Here is a 26,362-nt window from a genome sequence, read left to right on the forward strand (position 1 = left end):
GCCTAATTGTCCTAGAGGTGAATCCTGAGGGGGGTGGTGCATGAGAGGGGGGATAGTGGGGGTATATGAGAGGGGGGAGAGAGAGGGGGGGGGTGCGTGTGGGAAAATGGAAGGGGGGACTATAATAGCGGAAGGAGGAAGTGACGTGTAAGGAGTAACGATGCGAAACGACGACGATGGTGGTAGGAGGTGAGAAAGGGAGGGGGGGGGCTTGGAAGGGGAAGGGTGGGTTGATGGGAAGGGTGGAGGGGGATGGGTTAGGGGGGGGGGGTAGAAAATGGCTGCCTTCCTCCGTGGTGTGGATCAGTGTGTGTCCAGGAAGCCTCGCGTGCACCAGGTCCCCATACGAACTCTTCCCCTTCTCTCTCCCCTGTGTGTGTGTGTTGCCTGGGGATTACCTGTACCTTGTGCACTAGATCGCGGGTTTTGTGGCAGCCATTTCCTAAACTCCTTTTGCCTTTAATTTCGAAATATAAACCAATTTGAGTGATTAAATTAGACTTGAAAAAGTGTTTGTGTTGGGATATGAATTACTAAGTATACTGATATACTGGGTATACTAGTATATTAGAGTTAGTATATTTTAGTATACTCGTTCCTACCGCGGGATTATATTCTGTTTTAATTTGTAAGAAAATCTGTATTATACATATGAATGATACATGAATGAACATACATGAATATACATGAATATACATGAATATACATGAATATACATGAATATACATGAACATACATGAATATACATGTTTTATGGTGTAAATTGTGTTTTTAGAAGTTTAATCTGTTTTATTTGTTCATTTTTACTTGATAGTGATATCAACTTTTAGTTATCTTTTTGTTTTATTTGTATCAATAAAATTAATCAGGTTGTTGAACAGTGACTCGAAGCAATTAATGGTGTTCCGATCATAGAAAATTGTTAAAGAAAGTTGACAGAAAATATTTTGTTTGGAAAAGCAAATACTTCATTATGACGGGACTGGGGCCGAGACAGTCCACGATAGACGGGACTGGGGCCGAGACAGTCCACGATAGACGGGACTGGGGCCGAGACAGTCCACGATAGACGGGACTGGGGCCGAGACAGTCCACGATAGACGGGACTGGGGCCGAGACAGTCCACGATAGACGGGACTGGGGCCGAGACAGTCCACGATAGACGGGACTGGGGCCGAGACAGTCCACGATAGACGGGACTGGGGCCGAGACAGTCCACGATAGACGGGACTGGGACCGGGACAGTCCATGATAGACGGGACTGGGACCGAGACAGTCCACGATAGACGGGACTGGGGCCGAGACAGTCCATGATAGACGGGACTGGGACCGAGACAGTCCATGATAGACGGGACTGGGGCCGAGACAGTCCACGATAGACGGGACTGGGGCCGAGACAGTCCATGATAGACGGGACTGGGGCCGAGACAGTCCACGATAGACGGGACTGGGGCCGAGACAGTCCACGATAGACGGGACTGGGACCGAGACAGTCCACGATAGACGGGACTGGGACCGAGACAGTCCACGATAGACGGGACTGGGGCCGAGACAGTCCATGATAGACGGGACTGGGGCCGAGACGGTCCATGATAGACGGGACTGGGGCCGAGACGGTCCACGATAGACGGGACTGGGGCCGAGACAGTCCATGATAGACGGGACTGGGGCCGAGACAGTCCATGATAGACGGGACTGGGGCCGAGACAGTCCATGATAGACGAGACTGGGACCGAGACAGTCCACGATAGACGGGACTGGGACCGAGACAGTCCACGATAGACGGGACTGGGACCGAGACAGTCCACGATAGACGGGACTGGGACCGAGACAGTCCACGATAGACGGGACTGGGACCGAGACAGTCCACGATAGACGGGACTGGGACCGAGACAGTCCACGATAGACGGGACTGGGGCCCAGACAGTCCACGATAGACGGGACTGGGACCGAGACAGTCCACGATAGACGGGACTGGGGCCGAGACAGTCCATGATAGACAGGACTGGGACCGAGACAGTCCATGATAGACGGGACTGGGACCGAGACAGTCCACGATAGACGGGACTGGGACCGAGACAGTCCAAGATAGACGGGACTGGGGCCGAGACAGTCCAAGATAGACGGGACTGGGGCCGAGACAGTCCATGATAGACGGGACTGGGGCCGAGGGCCTTCAAGTGTATGCGAGACAGTCTTGTAGTCCCTATATAAGTGCATTTAAAGTCTGTTTGATTTGTTCATATAAAACTTATTTCTTGCGAGCGTATCTGAAGCCTATATATGGGTTATACGCAAGCCTATGTGATGCGTATATACGGGTTATACACAAGCGTATCTAAAGCTTGTGTGTTTAATACACTGGCGTATATGTTGTGTATATATTTAGTTCACATACGGAGGTCTGTCTGAATGCTAGAGATGGTGGGGGTAATCTTCCACACCCCTGAGGTAAAGGGAGCCGGTCGGCCGAGCGGACAGCACGCTGGACTTGTGATTCCTGTGGTCCCGGGTTCGATCCCAGGCGCCGGCGAGAAACAATGGGCAGCGTTTCTTTCACCCTATGCCCCTGTTACCTAGCAGTAAAATAGGTACCTGGGTGTTAGTCAGCTGTCACGGGCTGCTTTCTGGGGTGGAGGCCTGGTCGAGGACCGGGCCGCGGGGACACTAAAAAGCCCCGAAATCATCTCAAGATAACCTCAAGATAGTCGAGTATGTTATAGTCTTGCAGTATACTGTGGTTGTGCTGTAAGATAAATGACAGGTTGGATAACAAGAACCTTTCACACTAGAGATGCTATACCGATGATGATACTTTTCAAGACGCTTGTGCTCTCTAGAGTGGAGTACTGCTGCACAATGACAGCCCCTTTCAAAGCTGGAGAAATTGCTGACCTGGAGAGCGTGCAGAGATCCTTTACTGCTAGAATCCACTCAGTAAAACATCTAAACTATTGGGACCGACTAAAGAGCCTAAATCTGTACTCCCTAGAGCGCAGGCGGGAGAGATACATAATAATTTACACGTGGAAAATAGTAGAGGGGCTGGTCCCAAACCTGCACACAGAAATAACATCACATGAGACCAGGAGGCATGGCAGGATGTGCAGAATACCCCCGTTGAAAAACAGAGGTGCAACAGGTACTCTTGAGAGAGAACTATCAACATCAGAGGCCCGAGACTGTTCAACACGCTTCCCCTGCACATAAGGGACACAACTGGCCGACCCCTCACAGTGTCCTGAGAGAACTTGACATACGCCTCCAAAGGATACCTGATCAAACAGGCTGTGACGTATACGTCAGGCTGCGAGCAGCCGCGTCCAACAGCCTGGTTGACCAGTCCAGCAACGAGGAGGCCTGGTCGACGACCGGGCCGCGGGGACGCTAAGCCCCGGAAACACTTCAAGGTAACTTCAAGGGTATGGTGGTCACTATATAAGCCTGATTAACTGAGTGATAGAGATTAAGCCACCCAAGAGATGACACGGGCATGAATAGCCCGTAATATAAGCCTGGGGTATAGTGGTCTCAATATAAGCCTGCCTCAGTGACTGCTAGAGTTGACCCACGTCAAGGAGACACCCTCATTACATTTTCAGCTCCTCTGTTGCTGCTGTCGACTTGAATATTGAAACAAAGGAGGTCTGATAACCTTCCATTACTGCAACTATTTCTGGAGACATTTTTAAAGTTGTATTGGATGCTATCTTGAGACACGAGTGAAACCTTCTCCCTGGATGGGAGAGGTTTGATTATTGAGGGTTTTTAAAAGTGGTAGCGTGTAGAATAGGTATAGTGGGCCAAGAATAGGTACGAGGACAGGCGAAGTCAGGAGGCGAGGCTTCCGTCGTCTCATCCCCTGTTTTGTAATTAGTTATTAAAGACCATGGGTTGTTAACTAATGTGGTTGGGAGGTGTTGAAGGTTTGTGTGTGTGTGGGTGTGTGTGTGTGTGTGTGTGTGGGTGTGTGTGTGGGTGTGTGGGTGTGTGTGTGGGTGTGTGTGGGGGTGTGTGTGTGGGTGTGTGGGTGTGTGTGTGTGTGTGTTTACTAGTTGTGTTTTTGCGGGGGTTGAGCTTTGCTCTTTCGGCCCGCCTCTCAACTGTCAATCAACTGTTTACTAACTACGTTTTTTTTTCTCCACACCACACACACACCCCCCAGGAAGCAGCCCGTGACAGCTGACTAACTCCCAGGTACCTATTTACTGCTAGGTAACAGGGGCACTTAGGGTGAAAGAAACTTTGCCCATTTGTTTCTGCCTCGTGCGGGAATCGAACCCGCGCCACAGAATTACGAGTACTGCGCGCTATCCACCAGGCTACGAGGCCCCTGTAACACACCCCTGTGTGTGTGTGTGTGTGTGTGTGTGTGTGTGTGTGTGTGTGTGTGTGTGCACGGTGTGTTCTCTTTAGTTTTGAATCTGTGTTTCATCTCGTCTTGACAAAGCATTAGAAATATACGCGAGGCTGCGTATATTCTGAATACTTTGTGCGTATATTCCAGGGTGAATGTATGTTCTGGGGTTTTGCCAGTAGCCTCGCGCGCCCCCTAGCGCTGCGTATATCTATTCGCTACACAATGTGCAGGTGTTGAGTGTGCGTGCGTGGGTATCTGCGTCTGTTAGTGCCTTTTAAATTAATATACATTGTGAGTGTGTGTGTTTACCTAGTTGTACTTACCTAGGTGTGCTTGCGGGGGTTGAGCTCTGGCTCTTTGGTCCCGCCTCTCAACCGTCAATCAACTGGTGTACAGGTTCCTGAGCCTACTGGGCTCTATCATATCTACACTTGAAACTGTGTATGGAGTCAGCCTCCACCACATTACTGCCTAATGCATTCCATTTGTCTACTACTCTGATACTGAAAAAATTCTTTCTAACGTCTCTATGGCTCATTTAGGCACTCAGTTTCCACCTGTGTCCTCTTGTTTGCGATCCACCAGTGTTGAATAGTTTATCCTTGTCTACCCTGTCGATTCCATTGAGGATTTTGTGGGTAGTGATCATGTCTCCCCTTACTCTTGTCTTCCAGTATCGTAAGGTGCATATTCCTTAGCCTTTCCTCGTAACTCATGCCTCTTAGTTCTGGGACTAGTCTAGTGGCGTACCTCTGAACTTTTTCCAGCTTCGTCTTGTGCTTGACAAGGTACGGGCTCCATGCTGGGGCCGTATACTCCAGGATTGGTCTTACATATGTGGTATACAAGATTCTGAATGATTCCTTACACAGGTTCCTGAAGGCTGTTCTGATGTTAGCCAGCCTCGCATATGCCGCAGACGTTATTCTCTTTATGTGGGCTTCAGGAGACAGGTTTGGTGTGATATCAACTCCTAGATCTTTCTCTCTGTCCATTTCATTAAGTACTTCATCTCCTATACTGTATCCTGTGTCTGGCCTCCTGTTTCCACCGCCTAGTTTCATTTCTTTACATTTACTCGAGTTGAACTTTAGCACCCATTTGTTGGACCATTCATTCAGTCTTTCTAGGTCATCTTGTAACCTCCTACTATCATCCTCTGTTTCAATCCTCCTCATATTTTTTGCATCATCAGCAAACATTGAGAGGAACGAGTCTATACCCTTTGGGAGATCATTTACATATACCAGAAACTGTATAGGTCCAAGGACTGACCCCTGCGGGATTCCACTTGTGTGTGTGTGTGTGTGTGTGTGTGTGTGTGTGTGTGTGTGTGTGTGTGTGTGTGCGTGCGTGCGTGCTCGCCTAATTGTGCTTGTGGGGGTTGAGCTTTGGCTCTTTGGTCCCGCCTCTCAACCGTCAATCTACAGGTGTACAGGTTCCTGAGCCTAGTGGGCTCTATCATATCTACATTTGAAACTGTGTATGGAGTCAGCCTCCACCACATCACTGCCTAATGCATTCCATTTGTCAATTACTCTAACACTAAAAAAGTTCTTTCTAACATCTCTGTGGCTCATTTGGGCAGCCTCTTCAGATGTGCTACCAGGTTTTTCTCACAATCTTCTCCACCTTGCATGGTATACAAGTTAAGGACACTGGCCTGTAGTTCAGTGCCTCTTGCCTGTCACCCTTTTTGTATATTGGGACTACATTAGCAGTCTTCCATATTTCTGGTAGGTCTTCCGTTTCCAGTGACCTACTATACACTATGGAGAGTGGCAAACAAAGTGCTCCTGCACACTCTTTCAGTACCCATGGTGAGATTCCGTCCGGCCCAACAGCTTTTCTAACATCCAGCTCCAATAGGTGCTTCTTGACCTTATCTCTTGTAATTTCGAACCTTTCCAAGGTCGCCTGGTTTGCTGCCACCTCTCCTTTGTGTGTGTGTGTGTGTCTGTGTCTGTGTGTGTGTGTGTGTGTGTGTGTGTGTGTGTGTGTGTGTGTGTGGTGTGTGTGTGTGTGTGTGTGTGTGTGTGTGTGTGTGTCTGTGTGTGTGTTCTTACACATTGTAACTTAACGAAGGAGAATTAGTAGCGGTCGATCTTACAGGTATTGAGCTTCGCCATTCCACCTGCAGGTGGTTGTGTAATTCAGTGACTCCACCCATCCCGGGGTGGAGTCATTTACGGGGCCTCGTAGCCTGGTGGATAGCGCGCAGGACTCGTAATTCTGTGGCGCGGGTTCGATTCCCGCATGAGGCAGAAACAAATGGGCAAAGTTTCTTTCACCCTGAATGCCCCTGTTACCTAGCAGTAAATAGGTACCTGGGAGTTAGTCAGCTGTCACGGGCTGCTTCCTGGGGGTGGAGGCCTGGTCGAGGACCGGGCCGCGGGGACACTAAAGCCCCGAAATCATCTCAAGATAACACCCCCCCGCACCTTTGTTTCCTGTTATATCTGCTTTTCACAACAATGGATGTAGGAAGGTTCTTCTATTTCCCGTTCCAGTTGGTTCCACTTGATGGCCCTGAACTGGGGAAGTGTTCCCTCGCCTTGATACTCCCCGAGTGTCTACCCTCCATACACTCATATTACTCCACCTGAACCACCACCACCTCTCTACTCCACTTGTGGGCTTTATGGACTGCTGGAGTCATGTATGGTGATGATGGTGCGTAGTGAACATGTACCACACACCATCCAGAACTCTTGCACCACGCGCTCACGCACGCACGGCCACGGGGAGGGGAAGGGAGGGGGGGTGGAGGGCACAGTCTGGCAGCTGAGTGGTCAGCGTTTGCTAATCACAATCCCAAGTTTCATTCCTGACCGTGACGGAAACAATTGAGTTTATTCACCTGATGCCTTTATTTACCTATCAGTAAAGAGGAATATATATATATATATATATATATATATATATATATATATATATATATATATATATATATATATATATATATATATATAATGTGTGTGTGTGAGAGAAAGAAATATAGCATATATATATAAGAGAAAAATAGGGTGGGAATGAATACATATTAGATAACCATGTGTTGGGAAGGCAGAGTCCAGGAGCTAAACGCTTGACCTTAAGGCACAAATACTTAAATGTCAACCGGCAAATACAGACAATAAACACAATAATAATAATAATAACATTTTATATATATGTAAAATAACATATTGCGTGAGAGGGAGAATGTTGTAGTCAAGATAGTCAGTATATACTATGCCTAAAGCCACTAATACAGCGTTTCGGGCCCAAAGACTGATACTGGAGGTAAACTGTGAACCCCTGCGAGCGGTACACCACCTGTGGTAGACCAAGGCTCGGTATACCCCGCAGGTGATATTTGCTGCAACACAAATAGTAATTTGAGAACATTTAGAGACTTGCCTCAAGGTTGATATGTCACTCAACCCACATAGATGGTTGAGAGGCGGGTCCAAAGAGCTAGAGCTCAACCCCCCTAAGCCCAACTATGTGAGTACATATCGGAAAATACAAGAAATGACAGCCGTAATGTTGAACATACAAACACAGGAGGGAATAAAGATTCGGAGGAGACATGATCACAACATGCAAAATCCCCAAGACACACAGACGATGCCGTCCAGGACAGACCGTTTCATATAAGAAGTTGGACTAAATACGAGTGGAAACCGGAATTTAAAAACAAAAAAGTTAAATGAATGGTCTCTGCGCTGCTCTTTTGTTTTTATATCGTGCTCAGGGGAGCATAAGAGCGCACGTCCTGCTGGCCTTGGTGTCCGCATCTGTCTGTCACACTTTGCTTATTGTCATTATTGAAACGTAAATATCAGGGGAAAAACTATGGTTTTCTGTGAATGGTTAATCATAGAAAACGTTGTCAAGTGTAATGGTACACTTGTGGAAATTGTCCAGGGGGGTTCGGTCTTGGGTTCTGTTGCGTAAGGGCTTCTGAAAGTGACTTTGGCACGAGTGTCTTGTTAGGCTTTCTCGCCGGATGTGTCGGCCTTGATCTCTAACCTCACCATGGAAACCACTCTTATATATATTGTGGAATATATTTTCAGTTTACGCTGGTATACTTTGGTCATATAGTATGTTCAATGAGTTTACTGTACACTCCAGTTTTGTCCAGGACTGATGTATACTTCCGTCCAGCACGGCAGTGTGCTTGGTTACTACGACCTGCTCAGGTCGTGGTGACTACGACCTGCTCAGGTCGTGGTGACTACGACCTGCTCAGGTCGTGGTGACTACGACCTGCTCAGGTAGCTCTCGTCTTGATCAAGGCATCAGCCTTAATAGGTCAAATGAGATTCCCTCGCCTGAGATTATCTTCCTTAGTGTCTGACGGAGACATCCTTAACACACTTGTCTGTCTGTAATGACGGAACTCTCCCGTCCCGTCCCCTTCCGTTCCGTCTCGCCCAGTTCCGTTCCGTGTTGCTCATTTTGTCAGACGAGTGAGTTAAGACATGAAATGTTTGATATTGAAGATTAGGCAATCAAATTGGGACCGGAAGTCGGGTTCATATTATGCCAGCCACGTCTAGGATCAGATAGGGGATAGAGGCCACCACAGTGGTGTGGATAGATCAACATGAGGGGATAGGGGCCACCACAGTGGTGTGGTGGCCCCTATCCCCTCATCCCCAATACCTGACTTGGGCTGGGCTGGGCTGGGCTGGCCTGACTTGGGCTGGGCTAAGTTAAGTGAGGTACGATACATAGGTTTCAATACAAGAAGACAATATTTTGGGCGAAGGATGCAATAGAAAATGTCCCGAGTGTTTGTGTGTACAATGTCGTGCCTCATGGCCCCGTGCTGTGTGTTATTAGCAAGTGATAAACATCTGTATTTACCGTGAGAGCATTACGACATACGGGTCATTATGTGAAGTCTACTGTGACGATATTTCCACGTAAGTGACGCCATTATAACCTTACTATATTTATATTTATATATATATATATATATATATATATATATATATATATATATATATATATATATATATATTACAACTTTAGAACACTTTCCCACCAGGAGACTCGAACCCTAGCCAGCACAGAAGCCTTCCAGCAACTGGCATAACAGGTATGCCTTAACCCGCTCCACCACCCGCTCAGACCCTTAAAAGAGATGGTAATTTCGGAGTATTTAAATACCCCAAAGATCAACACCTCCCAAGAGCACCAGAGCAAGTGTCTCTGCCTTAAGCAGAGACACTGTGTCTTCCCATATTAACAGGGACTTGATGAAATTAACGTATAAATGACCCCTCACTTGCTCTGGTGCTCTTGGGAGGTGTTGATCTTTGGGGTATTTAAATACTCCGAAATTACCATCTCTTTTAAGGGTCTGAGCGGGTGGTGGAGCGGGTTAAGGCGTACCTGTTATGCCAGTTGCTGGAAGGCTTCTGTGCTGGCTAGGGTTCGAGTCTCCTGGTGGGAAAGTGTTCTAAAGTTGTATACTTAACTCTCGTGTTTAGGAGAGTTGTGCCTTAAGCAGAGACACTGTGTCTTCCCATATTAACAGGGACTTGATGAAATTAACGTATAAATGACCCCTCACTTGCTCTGGTGCTCTTGGGAGGTGTTGATCTTTGGGGTATTTAAATACTCCGAAATTACCATCTCTTTTAAGGGTCTGAGCGGGTGGTGGAGCGGGTTAAGGCGTACCTGTTATGCCAGTTGCTGGAAGGCTTCTGTGCTGGCTAGGGTTCGAGTCTCCTGGTGGGAAAGTGTTCTAAAGTTGTATACTTAACTCTCGTGTTTAGGAGAGTTGTGCCTTAAGCAGAGACACTGTGTCTTCCCATATTAACAGGGACTTGATGAAATTAACGTATAAATGACCCCTCACTTGCTCTGGTGCTCTTGGGAGGTGTTGATCTTTGGGGTATTTAAATACTCCGAAATTACCATCTCTTTTAAGGGTCTGAGCGGGTGGTGGAGCGGGTTAAGGCGTACCTGTTATGCCAGTTGCTGGAAGGCTTCTGTGCTGGCTAGGGTTCGAGTCTCCTGGTGGGAAAGTGTTCTAAAGTTGTATACTTAACTCTCGTGTTTAGGAGAGTTGTGCCATATATATATATATATATATATATATATATATATATATATATATATATATATATATATATATATATATATATATATATATATATATATGTCGTACCTAGTAGCCAGAACTCACTTCTCAGCCTACTATGCATGGCCCGATTTGCCTAATAAGCCTAGTTTTCATGAATTAATGTTTTTTCGACAACCTAACCTACCTAACCTAACCTAACGTTTTCGGCTACCTAACCTAACCTAAGCTATAAAGATAGGTTAGGTTAGGTTAGGTAGGGTTGGTTAGGTTCGGTCATATATCTACGTTAATTTTAACTCCAATAAAAAAAAATTGACCTCATACATAATGAAATGGGTAGCTTTATCATTTCATAAGAAAAAAATTAGAGAAAATATATTAATTCAGTAAAACTTGGCTTATTAGGCAAATCGGGCCTCGCATAGTAGGCTGAGAAGTGAGTTCTGGCTACTAGGTACGACATATATATATATATATATATATATATATATATATATATATATATATATATATATATATATATATATATATATATATATATTTGATGTCACACTAACTTGAAAAATGGGACCTGAAGCCTCTGTTGACAATTATACCTAATGGAAAACTAAATATATCCACGATTGAGGCCTGAATTTGGCAATAACGTTAAATTAAGAATTGTTATGAAACAGTACTAGTGGGACTCGAACTGGAGGCTATAGGGGGCGTACCAGTCCCCCATGGTGGCTACTATGCTACCACTGGGATAAAAGAACCCAAACCGGAGAACCACAATGTTCCACATGGGTTATGGAAGGATGTAACGACTCAGACACTCCTCTGTTCATCCGAGTGGCCCTCAGTCCGTCCTCCAAACAAAGACCCAAAAGTCCATTCCATCCACCCGCCAAACCCCAGCAGTTTATGAATGAAAAACGGTTTACACACGACTCACAACTGATGACGTCCGAACACTTCCGGAACAAGTGCTTCACTGACGACTTTTGTTCGAACCACAACGCTGTAAATGCTTCAACCAATTACTACAAATAATCGCCAACAGAACCTAAACACCTAACTTAACCTATGCCTATATATGCGCAATATGCTAATATATTATAATAGTAATTTAGATTTGAGAAAATTCCCGTTTTGAATGAACAGCATTTTAAAAGTTTATGAATGCGTCTGTGGGGTCGACCGCTGGATGGAATGGACTTGAGTCGAGGACGGGTTGCAAAACCAGCCCGTCCTCCAAACAAAGACCCAAAAGACCATTCCATCCACCCGCCAAACCCCAGCTGTTTATGAATGAAAAGCGGTTTACACACGACTCACAACTGCTGACGTTCGAACACTTCCGGAACAAGTGTTTCACTGACGAATTTTGTTCGAATCACAACGCTGTAAATGCTTCACCCACGTACTACAAATACAAATAATCGCCAACAGAACCTAAACACCTGACCTAACCTATCCTATGCCTATATATACACAATATGCTAATATATTATAATATTAATTTATACGTGAGAAAATTCCCGTTTTGAATGAACAGCATGTTAAAATTTATGAATGCGTCTGTGGGGTTGACTGCTGAATGTAATGGACTTGTCGAGGACGGGTTGTGCAAAACCATGCTCGAGCTGCAATCCAGCTGGAACTCTAAATTTGTGTTCTTAGTTCCTCGTTATTGTGAAATTGAGAGTAGCGATTGGGCAAGGGAGAGTGGCGGGGGAGTGCAAGGGCGAGGGGGGGGGGGAGATGGTTAACCTACTTTCCTCTTTGACGGTCAACTTCCTGTGTTGAGCTTTGTGGTGACACTGACAGTGACCCGTGACACTGCCAGTGACCCGTGACACTGCCAGTGACCCGTGACACTGACAGTGACCCGTGACAGTGACCCGTGACACTGACAGTGACCCGTGACACAGTGGCCCGTGACACTGACAGTGACCCGTGACACTGACAGTGACCCGTGACAGTGACCCGTGACACTGACAGTGACCCGTGACACTGACAGTGACCCGTGACACTGACAGTGACCCGTGACAGTGACCCGTGACACTGACAGTGACCCGTGACACAGTGGCCCGTGACACTGACAGTGACCCGTGACACTGACAGTGACCCGTGACACAGTGACCCGTGACACTGACAGTGACCCGTGACACTGACAGTGACCCGTGACACAGTGACCCGTGACACTGACAGTGACCCGTGACACAGTGACCCGTGACACTCCACACATCAGGGACAACGCCCTATCCATTATGTGAATTAAAACTTGCTATCGATTTTAGGCGTGTTTGTGTGTACGTGCTCACCTAGCTGGCCTTTTGTAGGCTGAGGAAAGGCCTAGCTGGCCTTTTGTAGGCTGAGGAAAGGCCTAGCTGGCCTTTTGTAGGCTGAGGAAAGGCCTAGCTGGCCTTTTGTAGGTTGAGGAAAGGCCTAGCTGGCCTTTTGTAGGTTGAGGAAAGGCCTAGCTGGCCTTTTGTAGGTTGAGGAAAGGCCTAGCTGGCCTTTTGTAGGCTGAGGAAAGGCCTAGCTGGCCTTTTGTAGGTTGAGGAAAGGCCTAGCTGGCCTTTTGTAGGTTGAGGAAAGGCCTAGCTGGCCTTTTGTAGGTTGAGGAAAGGCCTAGCTGGCCTTTTGTAGGTTGAGGAAAGGCCTAGCTGGCCTTTTGTAGGTTGAGGAAAGGCCTAGCTGGCCTTTTGTAGGTTGAGGAAAGGCCTAGCTGGCCTTTTGTAGGTTGAGGAAAGGCCTAGCTGGCCTTTTGTAGGTTGAGGAAAGGCCTAGCTGGCCTTTTGTAGGTTGAGGAAAGGCCTAGCTGGCCTTTTGTAGGTTGAGGAAAGGCCTAGCTGGCCTTTTGTAGGTTGAGAAAAGGCCTAGCTGGCCTTTTGTAGGTTGAGGAAAGGCTTAGCTAGGCCTTTGTAGGTTGAGGAAAGGCGTAGCTGGGCCTTTTGTAGGTTGAGGAAAGGCCTAGCTGGCCTTTTGTAGGCTGAGGAAAGGCCTAGCTGGCCTTTTGTAGGCTGAGGAAAGGCCTAGCTGGCCTTTTGTAGGCTGAGGAAAGGCCTAGCTGGCCTTTGTAGGCTGGGGAAAGGCCTAGCTGGGCCTTTTGTAGGCTGAGGAAAGGCCTAGCTGGGCCTTTTGTAGGCTGAGGAAAGGCCTAGCTGGGCCTTTTGTAGGCTGAGGAAAGGCCTAGCTGGCCCTTTTGTAGGCTGGGGTAATGCCTAGCTGGGCTTTTGTAGATTGAACAAAGGACTAGCTGGTCTTTTGTAGGCCTTTGTGGGCTGAGCCAAGAGCTGCTGCTCTTGGGTCCCGCCTCTCAGCCCACAAGCGAGAGGGATGAACGGCTTCCGCGCAAATTTCAAATTTCCATCGTTTTTCCCGCCTGATTTTCTTTGTTCATTCGTTATTTAAAATAGTCGAACGTTCACATTTGAGAAGATGAAACATGCGTATATCTTTAGAAACATGCGTATATCTATGGAAACATGCGTATATCTATGGAAACATGCGTATATCTATGGAAACATGCGTATATCTATGGAAACATGCGTATATCTATGGAAACATGCGTATATCTATGGAAACATGCGTATATCTATGGAAACATGCGTATATCTTTAGAAACATGCGTATATCTATGGAAACATGCGTATATCTATGGAAACGTGAGTATATCTATGGAAACATGCGTATATCTATGGAAACGTGAGTATATCTTTAGAAACATGCGTATATCTATGGAAACGTGAGTATATCTATGGAAACGTGAGTATATCTATGGAAACATGCGTATATCTATGGAAACGTGAGTATATCTTTAGAAACATGCGTATATCTATGGAAACATGCGTATATCTATGGAAACATGCGTATATCTTTAGAAACATGCGTATATCTATGGAAACATGCGTATATCTATGGAAACGTGAGTATATCTTTAGAAACATGCGTATATCTATGGAAACATGCGTATATCTATGGAAACATGCGTATATCTATGGAAACGTGAGTATATCTATGGAAACGTGAGTATATCTATGGAAACATGCGTATATCTATGGAAACGTGAGTATATCTTTAGAAACATGCGTATATCTATGGAAACATGCGTATATCTTTAGAAACATGCGTATATCTTTAGAAACATGCGTATATCTATGGAAACATGCGTATATCTATGGAAACGTGAGTATATCTATGGAAACATGCGTATATCTATGGAAACGTGAGTATATCTATGGAAACATGCGTATATCTATGGAAACGTGAGTATATCTTTAGAAACATGCGTATATCTATGGAAACATGCGTATATCTATGGAAACATGCGTATATCTATGGAAACATGCGTATATCTATGGAAACATGCGTATATCTATGGAAACGTGAGTATATCTATGGAAACGTGAGTATATCTATGGAAACATGAGTATATCTATGGAAACATGCGTATATCTATGGAAACATGCGTATATCTATGGAAACATGCGTATATCTATGGAAACATGAGTATATCTATGGAAACATGAGTATATCTATGGAAACATGCGTATATCTATGGAAACATGCGTATATCTATGGAAACATGCGTATATCTGTGGAAACATGCGTATATCTGTGGAAACATGCGTATATCTGTGGAAACATGCGTATATCTATGGAAACATGAGTATATCTATGGAAACATGCGTATATCTATGGAAACATGCGTATATCTATGGAAACATGCGTATATCTGTGGAAACATGCGTATATCTGTGGAAACATGCGTATATCTATGGAAACATGCGTATATCTATGGAAACATGCGTATATCTATGGAAACGTGAGTATATCTTGAGAAACATGCGTATATCTGTGGAAACATGCGTATATCTGTGGAAACATGCGTATATCTGTGGAAACATGCGTATATCTATGGAAACATGCGTATATCTATGGAAACATGCGTATATCTGTGGAAACATGCGTATATCTATGGAAACATGCGTATATCTATGGAAACGTGAGTATATCTTGAGAAACATGAGTATATCTTGAGAAACATGCGTATATCTTTAGAAACATGCGCATATCTATGGGAACATGCGTATATCTTTAGAAACATGCGTATATCATGAGGAAATACATATTTCTGAGGAAATATTGGTAGTTCCCGGGTCACGAGGTGTAGTGAGAGGATGAGGGCAGCGAGGTGTGAGGAGTAGCAGTAGTGATAGTATCAGTATCAGTAGTAGTATCAGTAGCAGTAGTGATAGTAAAGGAGTGTATGTTGGGCTTCGAACCTGTCAACCTCGAGAGAGCGATGAAGGCTACCAGAACAGCCTGTAGTGACCTTCAAGCAAGTATACTATCGTCCTACACTATGTTGAGGACTAAGGTAAACTCTGTGTACATGTAGAGCTAGAAGCGGGTTTACATCTGTGGGTGTACACACCCTTGATGAGTTAGGGAGAGTTGCACCAGTGTTACCCAGTCACTGCTGGGTGTTGACCCAGAGGCAATAGTAGTGAAATGTGGCGCGTCTTTCCCCAAGACTTCTCGCATCTGTCCTTCATGGCAGGACAGATGAGAGAAATAAATGCCTAAATAACCATTTGTCTTGTTCTTGTGTGTGTGTATGTGTGTGTGTGTGTGTGTGTGTGTGTGTGTGCGCGTGTGTGTGTGTGTGTGTGTGTGTGTGTAGTTGTGAGGTGCGGTAATTATGAGGAGAAAGTCTGTAGCCAATATGCCTATATTATAATCGGACAGGTAATGGGAAGAGAATAGAACATCGAGCATCGAGCCCCGACCCGGCAAGAAACCATGCCGTCACTAAACAACAGGTCAAATGGGCTAACCACACTTTGGAACTACTGCTTGTTTTTTGGGTTGTAAATCACATTTTGGTAATATGTCAATAGTTTGGTCCATTTTAAAAGTATATGCTGACATGAGACGAGTTCTTCCACCGAGTGCTTCAGGTTATAGTATTTCAGACCCCAACACAAATACCAAGAAGTATATCTCAGATATACTCAGATATACGAGTATATATATCAGATATACTCGTCAGGTTGCATTATATAATTTAAGAGGTGTAATTATGCAATGATAACGCCATAAATATACTTAGACTCCCCTAAGCAAGAGGATGCCTTACCAATACGAGAAGCTCAAAGTATTTTGGGTAAGTATTTTGTAACTGTGTGTACTTTATTAGCCTCCAAGTTGAAGGGTTATTACAGCTTTAGGAAGATTGACACTTATAAGTTCCGGCGTTTGAGGCCCATATGTGTGTGTGTCTCTCTTATCTAAGGCGTTGGCTTCACCCGTGGTTCACTTAGATAAGATATCACGTGTGTGTTTAGATAAGATTAGGCAGGTTTGTCACCTGCCTAATGACTCTCCAGCATACACTGGTATTGGTGGATGATGCTGAACGTCTTTCTATCCTTCTGTCCTCTCCTATCCTCCCTGTCCTTTCCTATCCTCTCCTTCTCTTTCTATCCTCCTCTTCTCATGTCCTTTCTTCCTCTCTTCATACTCCTCCTATATGCCACTGCGTCACATTGGCATAGCTCTCTCTCCTGGTAATCACCGTACTAGTCATTCAGCTCAGGCAGTCATTCCCTGGTGACTGCCTGATCAGTTAACCTATTGTTGCTGGCAGCCAACACAAATAGCATCATAAAGCGACGTATATGGCTTTACATTATTGTACAACTTTCCTCCTACATCATTGTATATTTTTTGCCTCTAGAGAATTATTTGCGTGAAATATATATATAATATGTTTGTGTTTCATGTAATATAACTTGGGGATAATCCATTAACATGGTAGATAGGCCTTGTAGGTTAGTTTAACATTGTTAAAGGCAGGAGTTGGCACAGTTTAGGCTCTTTTCCAAAACTTTTATTTACTCTTTAGGATGTGTTAAAATTTTTAATTTTTACTTCATATTTAGCTTTTTAATCTTTTTTCTCCTTTGTTAAATTATCCGTGTGTGTGTGTGTGTGTGTGTGTGTGCGTGTGTGTGTGCGTGTGTGTGTGTGTGTGTGTCCCCGTGTCCGTGTCCCTTTAATTTGACTCTTACAAGTTCATGTCCTAATTAGAATTTGAAATGTTTTAATTCCTATATACTTTTCTAAATTTTTAGAAAATATAATTTTTTTCATACTTTTATATTCTTTTATGTTTTTTTCTCCAATTTTCGTTCTTTTCCGTTATTGGTGTTGCTTTGTTTGTTTGTTTATAGTGCTGATACAATGTATAGACGTGGTGACTGTTTTTGTTCTGAACTTGTTGACACAACTCCCGTTTTCTGTGATGAAGTTTGTTTACATTCCTTCCTTGCTTTGATTCATCCTTTCTTGTGTATACTTGGTCCATGACACCCATGTATGTTTGTTGTATATCACAGTATTGCTGCTGGTGTGTGTGTGTGTCAGGTTGTATGGTCTGGCTGGGTCATACATAGAGCGCTCTATATGTGTATTGAACGGGATTGTGGCGGCCCAATCGTGTTGTATACTACTGTGTATTATCTCCTGCACTGCGGGTGTATTGTGAGCCTGGTATGAGGACGACTGGCGGCTGTGGTGTATGTTGTATGTTGGTGAGTTGACACTGACTCAGTGGTTCACTGTATGTTACAGTGAATGTGACGGGGTAGAGTTGTATAGTGGCTGGGTTGGGTCTGACTTGGTTGGGTTGGTTTAGGGTTGATAAGAACGCTGGGTTGTGGGAGGTTGGAATTGAGTTACGAGAGGTTAGTTATGCTGAACTTTGATGGTTTGGCAACTTTAAGGTAACCATAAAGAGAGATAACCACCATAAAGATAACGATAACGGCTGGCAGTGCTGCACAGACTATCGTACCGACTGTTGGCACAATATCTCAATTTGCGCTCGATATCTTATCCCCCGGAGCGCGCAAGGTACGATATCATAGCGTACCTATAACCTAGCGTTATAACCTATAGCCTATCATAAGCTAAGCTTTACACACTCGATATCTTTGATGCAAATAACACTCCGGTGATAGCGATTGGTGGTGATATTATCAGGCCAATATTCAAGCCAAGGCGTTATCTTGAGGTTATCTTGAGATGATTTCGGGGCTTTAGTGTCCCCGCGGCCCGGTCCTCGACCAGGCCTCCACCCCCAGGAAGCAGCCCGTGACAGCTGACTAACACCCAGGTACCTATTTTACTGCTAGGTAACAGGGGCATAGGGTGAAAGAAACTCTGCCCATTGTTTCTCGCCGGCGCCCGGGATCGAACACGGGACCACAGGATCACAAGCCCAGCGTGCTGTCCGCTCGGCCGACCGGCTCCCAAGGCGTCGTGGTAAGTGAGGAATGGCAGTTCGGGATGTGGTTTTTAAGACAATTGGAGACATGTGTGTCAAGGTGGGGAGTGAGAGAGACGCAGTTGAGATGGAAGGTTGAGGAAAGTGGTCCTTCACCACAACATTCCACACCACACATATCCTTGACAATTATCCAGCCCATCATAGTTAAAACCAAGGCTCGTCTAATTAACGATTTACTAGTCACATATTGACTTATTAAACTCTGCGTTTCAGTGTTGGATTCAATTGGCTTTATTATTTGGCTTCACCTGTATTTGACAGGTGGAGCATGAGTTGACCTCATTTTGAGGGCCCGCGGGGGGTTGAGGGCCCGCGGGGGGTTGAGGGCCCGCGACCACTCGAGGCTATAAACTGCCCCAGAGAGAGTCCATCACCCCTCATGTGTGAACAGGGTGCGGGGGGGGGGGTGGAGGGGCAGTGTCCCCCCCTGTACACCACTAACCAGTGTGCGGGTCACCGGTGTGGAGGAAAGTGAGCCTCAAACACCGTTGGCAACGCAGCTCTACACGTTAGTCCTCGACGTTACCAACACGAGGTACCACTGAGGTACCACTGAGGTACCACTGAGGTACCACTGAGGTACCACTGAGGTACCACTGAGGTACCACTGAGGTACCACGCGACACAATACCATCAAATAGGACAGTTGAACACGTTGAGATTGAGACAAGACCTGGATAACAATAGTCTGAGAACAGGGTTGGTGATTTAGTGAAGAAATTGGCGGGAAAGATAGTAGATTAGTGATGAACGGAGGGCGTTATGAGGGGAAAGCACCAAGCCATTACGACTATATAGCACATGGAAGGGGTCAGGATAAGGATCTGGGATGGGATGGGGAGGGAAGGAATGGTGCCCAACCACGTGTGGACGGTCGGGGATTGAACGCCGACTTGCATGAAACGAGACCGTCGCTCTACCGTCCAGTCCAAGTGGGTGAAGGCCTAACACAGTATATGGATGAGTTTGGGCGGGTGTAAATGAAGGTGACGCAGCCATAGTGATGATCGGCAGGAGCCGGTCGGCCGAGCGGACAGCACGCTGGACTTGTGATCCTGTGGTCCCGGGTTCGATCCCGGGCGCCGGCGAGAAACAATGGGCAGAATTTCTTTCACCCTATGCCCCTGTTAGCTAGCAGTAAAATAGGTACCTGGGTGTTAGCTGTCACGGGCTGCTTCCTGGGGGTGGAGGCCTGGTCGACGACCGGGCCGCGGGGACGCTGAGCCCCGGAAGCACCTCAAGGTAACCTCCCGGTTTCGTGCCTTCTTTTGATAATTACTTATCTTGAGGTGGTTGCGAGGATTATTGACCTCGCGGACAGGTCTCTCACAACTAGCTAGTTCCATATCGGTAATCCAACCACTTGGGATGGACGGTAGAGCGACGGTCTCGCTTTATGCAGGTCGGCGTTCAATCCCCGACTGTCCGGGGGATGCTTGGCTAGTTGAGCACCATTCCTTTCCCTCCGTCCCATCCCAGATCCTTATCCTGACCCCTTTCAAGTGCTATATAGTCATAATGGCTTGGCGCTTGTCCTGATAATTCCCTCCCCCCATATCACACTAAGGTGGGATTGTCTGAATATTAATGTAGATTAGTTCTTATCCCGGCGCGTTAATGAGATGATAACCAAATACGAAGCTAATAAGGCCGGGAACCTCTGCCTCAGCTTGCTCATGGTGTTCCCAAGTGACTACAGACCCGTCTGGGAGCCCCAGAAGTGACCGCAGACCAGTCTGGGAGCCCCACAAGTGACCACAGACCAGTCTGGGAGCCCCACAAGTGACCACAGACCGTCTGGGAGCCCCAGACGTGACCACAGACCAGTCTGGGGGCCCCACAAGTGACCACAGACCAGTCTGAGAGCCCCACAAGTGACCACAGACCAGTCTGGGAGCCCCACAAGTGACCACAGACCAGTCTGGGAGCCCCACAAGTGACCACAGACCGTCTGGGAGCCCCACAAGTGACCACAGACCAGTCTGGGGGCCCCACAAGTGACCACAGACCGTCTGGGACGGGTAAATGTGGTCCAAGAGGCAAGTGGAGGACACAAGTGCTAGTAAACTGTATAAAGAGCCTCTTTATACTGTTGTATAAAACAAACGTATACAGAGCCTCGTACAGTATAGTTACCGATGAGATTGACACCCATTTTCACTCCAACATAAAAAACGTGTTCCAAAACATTTGTATTCAACAACATTGGCGTTATTTGTTTCTTAATTGTAGTTTGTGAATTATTTTTTGTCAGTAATAATAGTGTTAACGTAAGGGGGAGAATGTTTTTTTATGTATTGTGTTGCTTCGTGTTAGTGAAAATAGGTGCCAATGGCGGCATTGTCCAGGCCAGCGAGGTGAGGCCTACGCCGACCTGCCCAGCCTCGTCGTCGTCTTGGGAACAGCCGAAGAAAAGGTCTTCAAGGTGAGGACGTTTGTCACTTCTGGAGTATTGTGGCGGGTTTGGTGTCCTGGAAATATCCAGAAGTACTTTTGGGTTTGATTTTCTTGTCATGAAATCTTATAGAAGTTTGTTCCCTGGGTAATCTGTGTGTTGATTATGGAATTGACTGATCAACCATGTAGACTAGTAACCTTAGTCTACCTGGTTGGTACCCCTAGTCTACACAGGGACGGCTATCACCATATCATATTACATGGAGTAATTACAGGGGCCAAGTGTTGGTGTAATTACAGCTGGGAGCAATACAGTGCTCTGCTGCCGACGGCGATCATCCTGCCTTCACTTGCTTCACGTGACTACCTCATTGTTCAGTGTGTAGTGAAGCTGTTTTCATGTGGCAGCGTCCATTGTTATTATTTTGTGAACACACAAAATTGACTCAGCCTAAATTGTTGCATAGCCACATCAGGAGAAAAACAACAGTAAAGGAACAGGTTATGAAATTAAGGATAGGGGCAGAAGGATTCACTACAAATGACAAGGAAGTGTGTGAGGAACTGAATAAGAAATTCCAAGAGGTCTTCACCTTAGAGCAAGGAGAAATCCCAGAGATAAGAGAGGGAATAGCTAACCAGGAACCACTGGAAGAGTTTGAGATTACCAGCGGGGAAGTAAGGAAGAGTTTACTAGAGTTGGATGTGACAAAGGCTATAGGCCCAGATGGTATCTCCCCTTGGATACTAAAGGAAGGAGCAGAAGAACTGTGCCTACCACTCTCCATAGTGTATAACAAATCTCTGGCAACAGGGGAACTGCCAAAAATTTGGAAAGCAGCTAACGTAGTCCCGATATACAAGAAAGGGGATAGACAAGAGGCACTGAATTACAGGCCAGTGTCCCTAACCTGCATACCATGCAAGCTGATGGAGAAGATTGTGCGAAGAAAGCTAGTGGAGCACCTGGAGCAAAAGAACTTTGTAACACAGCACCAACATGGATTCAGGGATGGCAGGTCCTGCCTCACAGGGTTACTTAAATTCTACGACCAGGCAACAAAAATAAGGCAAGAAAGAGAAGGGTGGGCAGACTGCATATTTTTGGATTGTCAGAAAACCTTTGATACAGTGCCACACAAGAGGCTAGTGAAAAAGCTGGAGATGCAGGCTGGAGTGAAAGGGAAGGTACTCCGTTGGATACAGGAGTACCTAAGCAACAGGAGACAACGAGTCAGTGTGAGGGGGTGAGGTCTCAGATTGGCGAGACGTTACGAGTGGAGTCCCGCAGGGGTCAGTCCTTGGACCTATATTGTTTCTGATATATGTAAATGATCTCCCAGAGGGTATAGAATCGTTTCTCTCAATGTTTGTCGATGATGCAAAAATTATGAGGAGGATTGAAACTGAGGACGATAGTAGGAGGCTACAAGATGACCTAGAGAGACTGAATGGTTCAACAAATGGCTGTTGAAGTTCAACCCGAGTAAATGCAAAGTAATGAAACTAGGCAGTGGAAACAGGAGGCCAGACACAGGATACAAAATAGGAGATAAAGTACTTAATGAAACGAACAGAGAGAAAGATCTAGGAGTTGATACCACACCAAACCTGTCTCCTAAAGCCCACATAAAAAGAATAACGTCTGCGGCATATGCGAGGCTGGCTAACATCAGAACAGCGTTCAGGAACCTGTGTAAAGAATCATTCAGAATCTTGTACACCACATATGTAAGACCAATCCTGGAGTATACGGCCCCAGCATGGAGCCCGTACCTTGTCAAGCACAAGACGAAGCTGGAAAAAGTCCAAAGGTATGTCACTAGACTAGTCCCAGAAATAAGAGGCATGAGTTACGAGGACAGGCTGCGGGAAATGCACCTTACGACACTGGAAGACAGAAGAGTAAGGGGAGACATGATCACAACCTACAAAATCCTCATGGGAATCGACAGGGTAAACAAGGATAAACTATCCAACACTGGTGGGACGCGAACAAGAGGACACAGGTGGAAACTGAGTACCCACATGAGCCACAGAGACGTTAGAAGGAACTTTTTCAGTGTCAGAGTAGTTAACAGGTGGAATGCATTAGGAAGTGATGTGGTGGAGGCTGACTCCATACACAGTTTCAAGTGTAGATATGATAGAGCCCAGTAGGCTCAGGAATCTGTGCACCAGTTGATTGACAGTTGAGAGGCGGGACCAAAGAGCCAAAGCTCAACCCCCCGCAAGCACAAGTAGGTGAGTACAAATAGGTGAGTACACACACCTGGGGGGCCTGGTGGCTGAGTGGACAGCGCTCGGGATTCATAGTCCTAGGGGTCCGGGGATCGATCCCAGCCGATGGCGGAAACAAATGGGGCAGAGTTTTTTAATCCTGATGCCCCCTGTTTATTTAAACCGTAAATAGGTATCTGGGAGTTACACAGCTGTTACGGGCTGCTTCCTGTGTGTGTGTGTGTGTGTGTGTGTGTGTGTGTGTGTGTGTGTGTGTACTCACCTAGTTGTGTCTGCAGGATCGAGCATTGACTCTTGGATCCCGTGTGTGTGTGTGTGTGTGTGTGTGTGTGTGTGTGTGTGTGTGTGTGTGTGTGTGTGTGTGTGTGTGTGTGTGTGTGTGTGTACTTACCTAGTTGTGCTTGCGGGGGTTGAGCTCTGGCTCTTTGGTCCCGCCTCTCAACCGTCAATCAACAGGTGTACAGGTTCCTGAGCCTATTGGGCTCTATCATATCTACACTTGAAATTGTGTATGGAGTCAGCCTCCACCACATCACTTCCTAATGCATTCCATTTGTCAAGCTACTTTGACACTGATACTGGGGGACACGGTGGCAAGTGGTATTGAGTACTCGGAGGTTAGTACTATGTAGTCTTGTTGTGTTCTGAATTGTTGTGGTTGTGTTGTGTGTGTTGGCCACGTGTGCATCTCCCGCCTGGATGGTGAGATCTGTGGTGATGTTGACCTGAATGGTGAGGCTGCGCTATAGGGTTTATGAATGGAAAGATTCTGGCTCTCTCTCTCTGTCACTGTCTGTCTCTGTCTCTCTCTCTGTGTCTCTCTCTCTCTCTCGTTGTCTCTGTGTGTATGGCCAGTAAGGAAGGAGGTGTGCCTAAGCCGTGTTAATACCCCCGCCTCCCCAGCGCCTGTGCTGCTGCTCCCCTGCTGAAGATGATCCGCCTCTCCACCACGATGTCCTTGAACATCACTTTATCCGAGAGCAACGTTCCCTTCCTGCTGGCGTAGGTGACCTTCCTGTGTGTCTCCACCCGGGGCCTCTTCCCCTCCCTCTCCTGGCACCCTCCCTTTACTGCCTTCTGCTCTGGTTTCTAATTGTTTTGTCTCGGTGTCATCTCTTATTTCTTGAGTCTTACTTTATTCCAGGTACTTCTGTTCCCCCTCGCCTCTGTCTCTTTCTCTTGGTCACCTTAGCAAGGCTGTACCTAACCCTTCCTCTGTCTGTCTGTCTCTCTCTCTCTCTCTGTCTCTGTCTCTCTCTCTCTCTCTCTCTCTCTCTCTCTCTCTCTCTCTCTCTCTCTCTCTCTCTCTCTCTCTCTCTCTCTCTGTCTCTGTCTCTGTCTCTGTCTCTCTCTCTCTCTCTCTCTCTCTCTCTCTCTCTCTCTCTCTGTCTCTGTCTCTGTCTCTGTCTCTCTCTCTCTCTCTCTCTCTCTCTCTCTCTCTCTCTCTCTCTCTCTCTCTCTCTCTCTCTCTCTCTCTCTCTCTCTCTCTCTCTCTCTCTCTCTGTGGTGTTGGTTGTCAGCATCAGGCGACGCATCCTGCCAGTGTTGTGTCACCAGAGATAGGTTATCAGCATGCTTGTGTCTCCACAGTGTTGACGTGCTTGTGGGGTGCTTGGGGTCACTCGCGCCTGCCCTCCACTCTTCCATCTTCATCCTTCTGTGTTTGAATGGCAACTTAGGCATTGTTTGCTTTTGACTTGACACACTTGCATTTGTTTATTCATTGTGCACCCCATACCCATCCTATGAGCGGTGGTGCAAGGTTTTGTTACGTTAATATGATGTGTTATTGACGATAATGTGAAATATGCAATTTGAAAACTGTATGTCAGAGAATTCCGTTTTCAGAAAACCAAATCCTTCAAAGAAAACATTTTCAGCATAGACCTTTTATATTTTAAAACCAATGATTTATAATACAATAGTGATATATAGAGAATAATATCTATTTAGGATAAAAGTTTACTTTTCAGTTTACACGTGGACTATTACTGAAGCCGTGATGTGCTTTCACACCACCACAAATATCTAGAGAACTCTGGAGGTGGGTGTGACCTGGAAGTGGGGGGGGGGGGTTATGGTAATGGCTGTACTGTAAGGTCGGGCTCCAGGGACACCTTAAACTAGGGCAACGATCCCCGCTTGTCTGACCACCACGGGGTGTGGCGCCAGACCTGACGGCGCCACCGCCACGACCCCCCCCCCCCCCCTCTCTCTCACTCTCACAGTGAGAGAGAGAGAGAGAGAGAGAGAGAGAGAGAGAGAGAGAGAGAGAGAGAGAGAGAGAGAGAGAGAGAGAGAGAGAGAGGTGGGCATCACCACCTATACCCCCTTCTCACTCTCTTTAGAAACCTTCCAGTTATCACACCACCAGTTCAGTTTCAAGCCATAACCGCCCAGGGGTCAATATTATCTTGGCTTATCACAGCTTATCATTATAATTGACGTGCATTAGAGGAAGGAAACTATCAAGGGAAAGCGTCAAGTCATTACGACTATGTAACACTGGGAAAGGGGGTCAGGATAAAGATTAGGGATGGGACGGGTGGAAAGGAATGGTGCCCAACCGCTTGTGGACAGTCGGGGTATTGAACACCGACCTGCATGAAGCGAGACTGTCGCTCTACCGTCCACCGCAAGTGCACACAGAGGCAGCACTTGTAGTTTATGGTGGCTGGCAGAGGTTCAGGTGTGAACATGTATGTGGGTGTTCCAAGATGGCGTCCCTGCTGCGTCAGGCTCGACTCTCTTAACATGTTCAGTATAATGACTCTTGCAAGGGGAGGAGAACAGGTGTTAGATATTACACAGTATGAACACCTGTTATTATTCAGGTGTTAATACGTATAGAGTGTATACATAATAGGTATAGGTGTTCATACAGGTATACACAAGGGTTATTTGTGCGTGTCTCTGGTGGTGTAGCGAG

General features: G+C 46.3%; 1 protein-coding gene and 1 long non-coding RNA gene across 6 annotated transcripts in view; both read left to right on the top strand.

Annotated features, from left to right (window-relative positions):
• Positions 1–26,362, top strand: part of LOC123749573 (calpain-A) — a 267,048-nt gene that overhangs the window by 163,517 nt on the left and 77,169 nt on the right. The gene's annotated exons all lie outside the window — the stretch shown is intronic.
• LOC138351590 (uncharacterized) lies at positions 315–24,607 on the top strand. The gene is made up of 3 exons (XR_011222508.1): positions 315–378; positions 16,410–16,608; positions 24,337–24,607. It is a non-coding gene; the product is annotated as an uncharacterized lncRNA (long non-coding RNA).

The sequence above is a fragment of the Procambarus clarkii genome, chromosome 50 (genome assembly GCF_040958095.1).
Source record: "Procambarus clarkii isolate CNS0578487 chromosome 50, FALCON_Pclarkii_2.0, whole genome shotgun sequence".
NCBI classification, from domain to species: domain Eukaryota; kingdom Metazoa; phylum Arthropoda; class Malacostraca; order Decapoda; family Cambaridae; genus Procambarus; species Procambarus clarkii.